Raw genomic sequence first — 10,042 nt, 5'->3', positions numbered from 1 at the left:
CACATTTGAAAGAGTGTCTCAGACAGAACAGTTAAACAATGGGACAATTATAAAACTGACACACAGGAAATGACTTCAGGATATTAGAAATGGAAATATGCAAGGGAAGGAAACTCTGGTGCTTCAAGACACCAAGGTCAGATATTATGCAGGAATATTCTAATATTAGTCTCCAGTTAAAATTCTATTTTCAAATCTCATTTCCAAAGAACTCCACAGTACATCCACATTCTGTTGTTAAGAATTTCATTACAGTGAATGTTCTGTTCCCACTCAACAGATCCTGGAAAGCAAAGGCCTCTCTAGGAGTTGCTGTGAATTAAGAAGTAGAAAACTATCTTCTGAATCAGCTACTTACTTTTCAGCAAGGAGTTATTTAAGGAACTGTTATGTATTCATCTCACCCTTTCTTAGTCACAAAATCTTGTATGTGTGTTTTGTCTGTGTGATGGAAGATTGAATGGGTTTTTATGAGCAGATGATTGAGATGGAGAATTCTAGCATTTGAAGTCAGTTGTCTACTAGCATTGCTGCTAAGGGGGTCCTGCTCTCTTGGCCATCCCTGCCTAGTCCCGCATTTCATGCTGTAACCGTTATCTAGAAGTCTCTGATACCAAAACGCAACGCTGTAAAGACCCAGCTCTTTTCTTCATTTGACATTTAATTTCTCACATGTCACATTAACTTTTCTTAACCAACTTCCACCAGGTCTAAGAGAAAATCAGAGATAAAGGAGATAAAGTGTGCGTATGGCAGAACAAGCCTTGGACTTGGAACCACAGACTTGACTGAAGTCCCACTGACTTCTGGACAATTTAGAGAGACACATATCTCGTGTGTTTTCACAGCACCCTGTGCGTGCATTAAGTATAGTTCCATTCACTCCGGTATAATTACCTCTTTATTTGTCCTCCCCACCCGCCAGGACCTTAGGTTCTTCAAAGGCAATGTTTGTCTTTGTTATTGAATCCTTCCTACCCAGGAGAATGTCTGGAATGACTGCTGGACTAAATAACAATAAACAAGTCATTTCACCTCTCTGAATTTTATTTTCCCATGTGTAAGTTTAAAAGAAAACAGCTTCTTTGGGGGTTATCATGACATTTAATAAAGGTATATACAGATATAATGAAAAATTTCATTGTAAGGTAGAAAGTTACATGGCATCTCTTATTACTTATGTTCATCCAACAATTAAAAACAATGTATTCTATAGCAGACTAGCTCAGTTCATGTTATACCAAGTACCACTGTAATGAAAATCTATGTACAAGAAAATAATTTCAAGCGCTTGTTGACAATCTAGGTATTCAAGTAGATAAATCCAGAAAAAAACGTAGTTTGGATGAGCTTTTCAAATTTGTAATAACAGAAATTTCCTGGTAGCCAGATACAAAAGAAGAAGTTGGCATTTATTTGTAGCCCCGTGTTTCTAAGACAAAGAGGTAAAATAAGGCAAATACAAAGTACACGCCCGGCAAAAACTATCAGGCTTTTTAAAGACACATGATAAAGTGTTAGACTGTTGCATGTAAACACAGTCGTCAATTCATTCACCCATTCCTCCCTACAGTCTGTCCATTCAAGCAACAACCTTGAATATCCATTCAGTAAATAATGCATTTTACACATGTATTGTGAGCACCTACTAGATGCTAAGTTAACCAGTGGAAAAGGTGACAAATGAGACATATTCTGTGCCTTAAAGTTACCTACAATTAGTAGGAGGGAAAAATTCACGAATTCATATGAACGGGAGTCATGCTATGTATTTATTTCAGTAATCAGTGTATGCGCTACACATACTGCTGTAGAGAATTTTGAATATTTATTATAATACCTTATTTACACATGCAGAATTTTACTCTGAGATCATAAAAATTTTACTTAAGATCATAAAAATATTTTTAATATGGACCTTTAATGTCACATATAAAGTTGTTTTCTTTGGGAAATATCTCCATTGAAAAGTATATGCCTGAAAGAGTTGACCTGTTCACTAAGTCATTACCCATTTATATAAAATAGTGGATAAATATACTTTGTAAATGATTCAAGGTTGAAAATATGTATACATTTTGTTGCCAGATCTAAGACATTTCACAGTTACTAGGGATGTTAAATGGGAAGAATAATTGTCTCTAGTAGGTTAGAGTCAATGACCATGTCTTATTTGACTTTGTAGACCCACGTCTAGCACGGTGCACACATGCATGATGTATATTCAGAGAATGAAGGAATGAATGAAAAATGTTGAAGTGACAGCAGCTGAGATTTATAAGTGAGAACTAAATCAAATGGAAAAGAAACTTGTATCAGTCTTATTAGTCTTCTTTTCTTGTGGAACCCATGGCTTCTCATCCTTATCTACAAATGGCTAGTAACATAGAATAAATTGGAATTTGGAACTCAAATCTAGACTACTCCAACTGGGTAAGTAATATAACCTATTGCAATTCCATTTATAAAATGAGAATAAAAATATGTAACCTGTGAAAACATCTAGCACACATAGTGTCTGACACAGAATTACTGTTCTATACATTTGAATTGATATTTTAGATTGAAATTTTTCTAGGAGCCAAAACCCCTGCTATTGTTCCATAGCAATAATGCGCTAAGACTCCACCCAATGTCCTTCATCCTACAGTCATTTTTATATCACTGATATTTTCAGACACATGTGAAGACAGGTAGTTGTAGAAGAAAATGTCCGCTGCTTCCCTCTCACCAACCAATCAAGTGCTCCCAAGCTCTGTTGATGCGTCAGTAGCTGTCTACATGGTATTATATGAAGGATATGTAAAGTTATTTGTGGATTAAAATATCTTTGTAACAGTCTACTTTGGGGACTAGAAATATAACATCATTGGAACTACCTGTTTGAATTAAAGCAAAGGTGAATCCCTGACTTCCAATCTTCCTGCTGTAACTCAACTCTCCTGCTTGAAAAATAATGACGAAGACAGATAAAATATTAATAGATAAAAAGAATGAGACAAAACTGGGCTTAGAAAAAGTTTAACATATCAGTGGATCAAATACAAAAGAGGAGACCTCAAATCTAGGCTTCGTGGACTCCTGGGCAGGAAGTAGGTGGTAGTAAAGGGAAGTTTCTGGGGGACAATGACACTAAAAGATCTCCATATAAGACAGGGGACAAGGTTCATGATCACTACTTAAAACCAGGGCTCAAATAGTACTCTCCTGTTGCATAAAAAGAGACTGACAATTTGTCAACCTGCAGCAATTACTTTGTTGGAAGCTCTGAACCTCAGGAGGCAGGGTGACAATGACACAGCCTCACAACCAGAATCTGAGACAAGCCAATTGCTGGCTCTGTGACTGGATTCCCAACGTTCACAGTATCATTGTGAAAAAAGAGTAAAATATCATTGTAAAACTGGTCATGGAGTAACTCCCTGCGAGCAGATTGACGGCAACATAAATATGAAAGGAGATACAGGGGGAAAAGAATAGAATCCATCTAAGTATGTACAAAAATAAATTTCAGAAGGCACAAAGACCTCAATTAAAAGGAAAACTCAAAACTTTACAAATACATAGAATATCTCAATGAATTTCAGGTAGCATTGCACAACAATATATAACAAACAAATTGAGGTCAGGATATAATTTGAAAGTAGAGTCAACAGGTCTTGAAAATGTATTATGAAATGAGAGGGGTCAAGATGTCTCCAAAATTTTTGACCTGAGCAACAGAAAAATCATGTGCTAAATACTGCGTTTGGGGCAGGGGCAGGCTGGAGAAGGAATATTAGGAGTTATCTTCGGGCAAATTGGAATCGAAGTTCCTATTAGACCTCCAAATAGAGGCGTGGAATAGCAGGTGGAATATATGAGCCTGAGCTCTGGGAAGAAATCATATCTGGAAATTAAAATCTGGAAGTTAGAAGCTTATGGTCATTATTTAGAGCCATGGAAGCTGATGAGATTTCTTGGGGAGAAAGTATAGTTAGGAAAGAAATGGGGAAGAATGAAACCCTGAGGAATTCCATTAATTAGAGATTGGAAGAACAGAAAGAACCAGCACAGGAGCCTGAGAATGAGTGAGCAGTAAGAGAAAGGATCCCAGGAGATCTTGTCCTCGAAGCCAACTGAATAATATTTCAAGAAGAAAAAAACGGCTATATCAGAAGTTTCTGAGAAATCAAGTAAGTGCTAGAATTGATCCCAGGTTTGACAATACGGAGACTGGTAGTGACCATGAAGGAGAAATTTCAGTGGAGTGATGGAGATGCAAGTGTGACAGGAACGGTATAGAGGAGAGGAAATGAGGAAATCGAAGCAGCGTGTCTAGACAGCTCCTTCAAGGAGTTCTCTCCTAATAAAGGAGAACAAAGAAATAAGTCAGTAGCAGAAAAGATAAGAGCAGAAAGAATTTTTTTTCAAAGATAGGAAATATGGCATTTTTAAGCTAATAGAAATATTTCATTAGAGAGGAAGAAGTCGATGATGAAAGAACAAGAAAATGAAATTATAGGAGTCAAGTAAGCCAAGAGGGAGTAAAAGTCAGTCCATGAGAGGGGCATTTGGCCCCATGTAGGAGCAGAACAGTGCTTCCATCACAGCACGTACGCTTTAGATTACGTCACCTTTGTAGAGACTTGTTTTCTATTTTATTTCACTTTATTATTTGTTTAGTTTTAAGATAAGAAGATACCTAACTGGGTCTTATCATATGTGCATCTCCATCAGGTGCCCCACATGTTGGGAAATTACATACTCACTCCCACACCTGAAGTCAGTGCCTGGCCCATATTTGCAATACTTAAATCAGGTGATCCTAGGGAATCCCTCAACCTTTCAAGAAAGGAGTCCTTCAAACTGGTTGCTCCAGAAAGTATTTTAAAAAGACACACGGGCTTCCCTGATGGCGCAGTGGTTGAGAGTCCTCCTGCAGATGCAGGGGACACGGGTTCATGCCCCAGTCCGGGAAGATCCCACATGCTGCAAGGCGGCTAGGCCCATGAGCCATGGCCGCTGAGCCTGCGCATCCAGAGCCTGTGCTCCACAATGGGAGAGGCCACAGCAGTCAGAGGCCCGCATACCGCAAAAAAAAAAAAAAAAAAAAAAAGTCACACACAACTCATAGCTCTCTAGGCAGAGTTATCTGAGCTGAATTAAAATTTGATTCACTGTTTGAGGGCTTGAGAAGATTTCCCATGGGGAAAGAAATTAGAAGGAAATGTCACTGAGCACATGAAACTGAGTTTAGGTTCAACACTGACTTGAGAAACACTTTATTTTTTTTTTATTTTGGAAACCTTAAACTTTTCGGATATGAATGCAATGTAAGGCCCCTATAGTAAGTTGATGTAAAAGGTATTTCTGAGTTTCCAATTTTGTATATTTCTCCATTCATTCTTTGTGCGAGCTATATATATGTAAAATACATTGCTATAGTTTGAAATAAGTAAACTATTTTTTGTTATTTCTAGAACGGCATGCTCCCACTTTTACTTTCAGTTGAAATAGCATAAGAATTTTCCAACAGTCTGTATTATTGTGATCGGAAAATTACCAAATGCTAGAAAAATACCTTACACAGAGCTCTGAAGAAAAAAAATAAATCTGAAAATTGATTTATGCCACATTACTTTGAGGTTTTAGACTGAGATTTTATTTGAAAGTCAAAAGCTGAACAGTTGCCAGTAATGATGTGCAATTCAACATCTATCAATTATTTTCCTCAGAATTATTAAGGTTTAACTTAAGCAGTTTCAAAAGCTTAATATTTTCTTTCTTTATACACAACACTCTAAGCAAGTCAGGAACTAATACAGGTGTGGGGATTTCAAATGTTCTTATTATATTTTCATTTCTGTAGCTCACTGTATATGTCAGCTCAGGCTGCCATAACGTAATACCATAGACTGGTTGGCTTAAGCAACAAAAATTTATATCTCACAATTCTAGAAGCTGGGAAGTCCAAGATCAAGGTGTCAGCCGATTCAGTTCCTGGGGAGAGCCCTCTTCCTGGCACACACGGAGAGCTCACATGGCAGAGAGAGAGAGATATGGTCTCTCTTCCTCTTCTTATAATCCCATCCCTCATGACCTCATCTAAACCAAACAACCTCCCAAAGGCCAAATACCATCTCATTAGGGGGTAGGAGTTCAACATATGAATTTTGGGGGGAAACAGTCCATTTCACTCATCTTCTAATGCAATTAAGCAGAACTAAATATTGTATCACTTCTAAGACATGTGTGTTGTCAGATACTACTTGGTCAAGAACCTTCTCATTGTGCACACGTCAATGCACTTCTGCTCAAGTGCCAAACTGAGCATCCATGAGCAACGTACGAAGGCTCATTCATAAAAACCATGGTACCCACTGGGCCTCTGACCAGATCACTTAACCTAAGGCCAGATACTTCAGGACACATTTGAGGGATATTTTTGTCTGAGTTCTGTAATTTTACAGTGCTCCAAAAAGTCTACAACCTAACAACGAGTTACCAAGGTTTTTATTTTCTGCCAATTTAGCTTTCAGATTGGTAGTAAATGAATCCAGTGACTAAACATTACTTAGTTGGCAATTCAAGCAGGTTTTGGGTTTTTGTTTCTTTTGTTTTGTTTTTAATTGAGCAAGAAGGAAAAGACTTTGTCATGTACAAATATAATATTTGGTTTAAGATCTTAAGAAATAATTTTTGACCCACTGATGGCTGACTTTTCTTGTCATCCTTTAAAGTAGAGATAATTCGCTATCCTTGGCCATCTAAACCACAATTTTGTTTTCCCTAGGTCCAAAGTCTTCAGACTAAACAGAAGTGAAGTAAAATAGACATTAATGACTACATGCAGTGTTTGAGCAGAACAAACAACTGAGAGGTAACTTCCAGATTTTACACATTGTTCTGGAAATGGCTTCCAAAGAGCACTTCAGCAGTGACTGCCTCTCTGTGATCTCCATTGCTTTTATTTTCCTTATGCTTGTGTTTAGCTTGCATAACTACAGAATATATTGCATGCAAATAATCAGAGACTTTATATGCAGAAGCACTGCCACACACATAGGCAGAGGCGAGATACTTCTCCTTCTCAAAGGATAAAAGATATGGGAAGAAACCGGGGAAAAAAGAGGACAAGACTAGATTAGACTGTAACCGGTGCATCAACAGAACCTAAAGTTATTTCCACCTATCGTTACACCAAACCACATCTCTATTTGTCTCCCTGTCACTCTCTGCACAGGGACAAGTCAGCCCTGACTGACATCATTAACCCTGGACTTACTAAGCATTATTGAATTCAGTTGTGAGAAGGAAAGTAGTTGAAACTATACAAAGCTATAAATGAAACTGAAATTTTAAAGAGTTCAGTCTATCAACGGACTTTTCCTAATAGTAGAAATGCAGTGTCCTAGGGACACATTTGCAGGGAAACATGAAAATACAAAATATCTACACCTTCTGAAAAAATTAGAGAACGGAGACTTCTTTTATACATATATATATATATTTTTATATATATATTTATATATATATAATTTTATTTATTTATTTTCGGCAGCATTGGTTCTTCGTTGGGCTACTCTTCGTTACAGTGCGCGGGCTTCTCACTGCGATGGCTTCTCTTTGTGGAGCACGGGCTTTAGGCACGCAGGCTTCCATAGTTGTGGTGCAAGGGCTCAGTAGTTGTGGCTTGTGGGCTCTAGTGCGCAGGCTCAGTAGTTGTGGCGCACAGGCTTAGTTGCTCCACGGCACGTGGGATCTTCCCGGACCAGGGCTCGAACCTGTCCCCTACCTTGGCAGGTGGATTCTTAATCACTGTGCCACCAGGGAAGCCCCAAGAAAGGAGACTTCTAATGAAAAGGCAAAGTTTCTAGAGTGCAGTCTGTATTGGAAAGGATACAGGAAAAGCCTCCATATGTTCTTTCTTTTTAAAATGTTCATATTTCCTAAGTTTCTTTAAATTGAGGGCCACATTTCTAAAGTTTCCAGCCTCAAGACAATTCAACCAACATTTAGGAGCACCTCTTGGTCCTTTGCCCTGCTAGGTGCTGAAGACAGGGTGAGGAAACGACTCAAGGGACGAAGCTGCTGGATCATAAGTACGTATAATTTCAAAGAGAATCCAAATTAGCTTGTCCAGCTTAACACTGAGGAAGAAGTGGCGATACCAATGAGGGAGGGACAAGGGGAGGCTGACCACCAGCATGTTCTCCGTTTCTCAAAATATTGGTTTTTCAACTACAGTAGGCACTCGAAATTTGGTGAGTTGTATTAAATGACATGTTAAATAAGAACTCCCTTTACCGATAAAGAACATTCCATCCTTATCTATGGAATTTTCTACCCAACAAAGTGACCTCACACTGGAAGGAGCTGGGAAAGGATATGAAAATTTCTTCCTTAGAGATTTCTTAGAATAAAGGAGTTTCTAGTCTGGAAGCTTGGACCAGACTATTTCCCAAATCTTTCCCCTTCTATTATTTCTGTGTATTTTAAATTCATTTAAGAAAGTCTGGTTCTAAACGTATGGACACCAAGGGGGGAAAGTGGTGGGGTGGTGGTGGTGGTGGTGGGCTGAACTGGGAGATTGGGATTGACATATATACACTAATATGTATAAAATAGATAACTAATAAGAACCTGCTGTATAAACAATAAATTAAATTTAAAATTTTTTAAAAATAAATAAATAAAAAGAAAGTCTGGTTCTGCATAAGATGGAATAAGCCCACACCATCTTGTCTCCCTTACTATTGCGTACCTGTTATATGCAGAGGTAACACAACAACTGGAACAGCTGTTTAGGACTCTAAAACGAGAAGAATAGCAGGTGGATTGGGAACAAGACCACAGTTCAAAATATCACCAAATTTTGTGGTGAGGTGCTATCATTTTTTTCGTCCTCTGGTATCCCTCAGCCAGGATTCAGGGCAAGTGGACAAGAGTCTCCTGCCATACAGAATAAGGAGCAGGGTAGGGGGAGAAGTCCCCTGTTCCTTTTTTCTTTACAGATTTGGGTGTCCATGCCATTTTCAAATGTTGCCCATTAGATACTAGGCCGTAGTCAGTAGGCTGAGCTCTGGCTTTGGAGATCAGACAAGTTTAGTTTCAAATGGTAGCTATGCCACTCAAAAGTTCTGTATACTTGATGATTATTTAACCTCTCTGAGAGTCCTTTTCTTTCTTAGCAGAATGATAATAACACATTATAGGACTGGTATGCAAATCACACTCCTGCGTTATTAAAAGTTTTCACTCCAGAAAAATATGTTTCTGAATTCATGTATAAAAATGGAATGCAAGTTCCTTTATAACTTCCTAATTAAAGGTGTCAATTATGCCAGCTCTTCAAATTTCACAGACTAAACTTTTCAGAGAAATGTACAGACATAATTCTCACTCCTGTTGCTCTAAGGTTAATTCCCTAGTTTCCTCTTCTGTGCTCAAAACAAAATAAGGTCAAAGATGTAAGTTCCTATGATTAAAATCTCTGCTTGTCCTTGGCATTCAAAATTAGCCTAGACATTTGGGTTGCTTCAAAATTGCTCAAGTGAAATAAATTAAAATCCCAGATAACTTGTTAATTTCCTTTTTGAAAAACTCCCTAAAATATTCCTTCATAATGTTTCAAAGGAATGAAGGCCCCAGTTGGCACTTTAAGGGGATAGACTAGAACAGTTCTTAATGTCTCTTCCTGCTTCTGACATTCTATGGTTGCTTGATTTGTAGGATTTTCAGAATATGGAAATATGTACGAAGTATTTTTCTTCCCTAGTGAACCCTAACTAGATAATTAATCCCTGTTTCAAGGATAGCTCAAGAGCATGTGTATGCAGGGATGAGGCAAATTCTCTCATAATCAAAATGTGAGCGTCTTAAGAACAAGGGCATATCTCTTATGTCTCTTCCTCCTAGACAGCATATTAGCACAACTGTTCCTTCAGATGGTCACAACCACTTTGTATTCCCAGGTGGCCAAAGCCTGGGCATCCTACAGCTTCAGTAGAATCGTGTTAAAACTCAAAGAGGGGGGGCTTCCCTGGTGGCACAGTGGTTG

Source organism: Lipotes vexillifer, unplaced genomic scaffold (genome assembly GCF_000442215.2).
Source record: "Lipotes vexillifer unplaced genomic scaffold, Lipotes_vexillifer_v1.1 scaffold994, whole genome shotgun sequence".
NCBI lineage: Eukaryota > Metazoa > Chordata > Mammalia > Artiodactyla > Lipotidae > Lipotes > Lipotes vexillifer.
The sequence above is the reverse complement of the archived record's forward strand: the minus strand, read 5'-3'. Positions refer to the sequence as shown.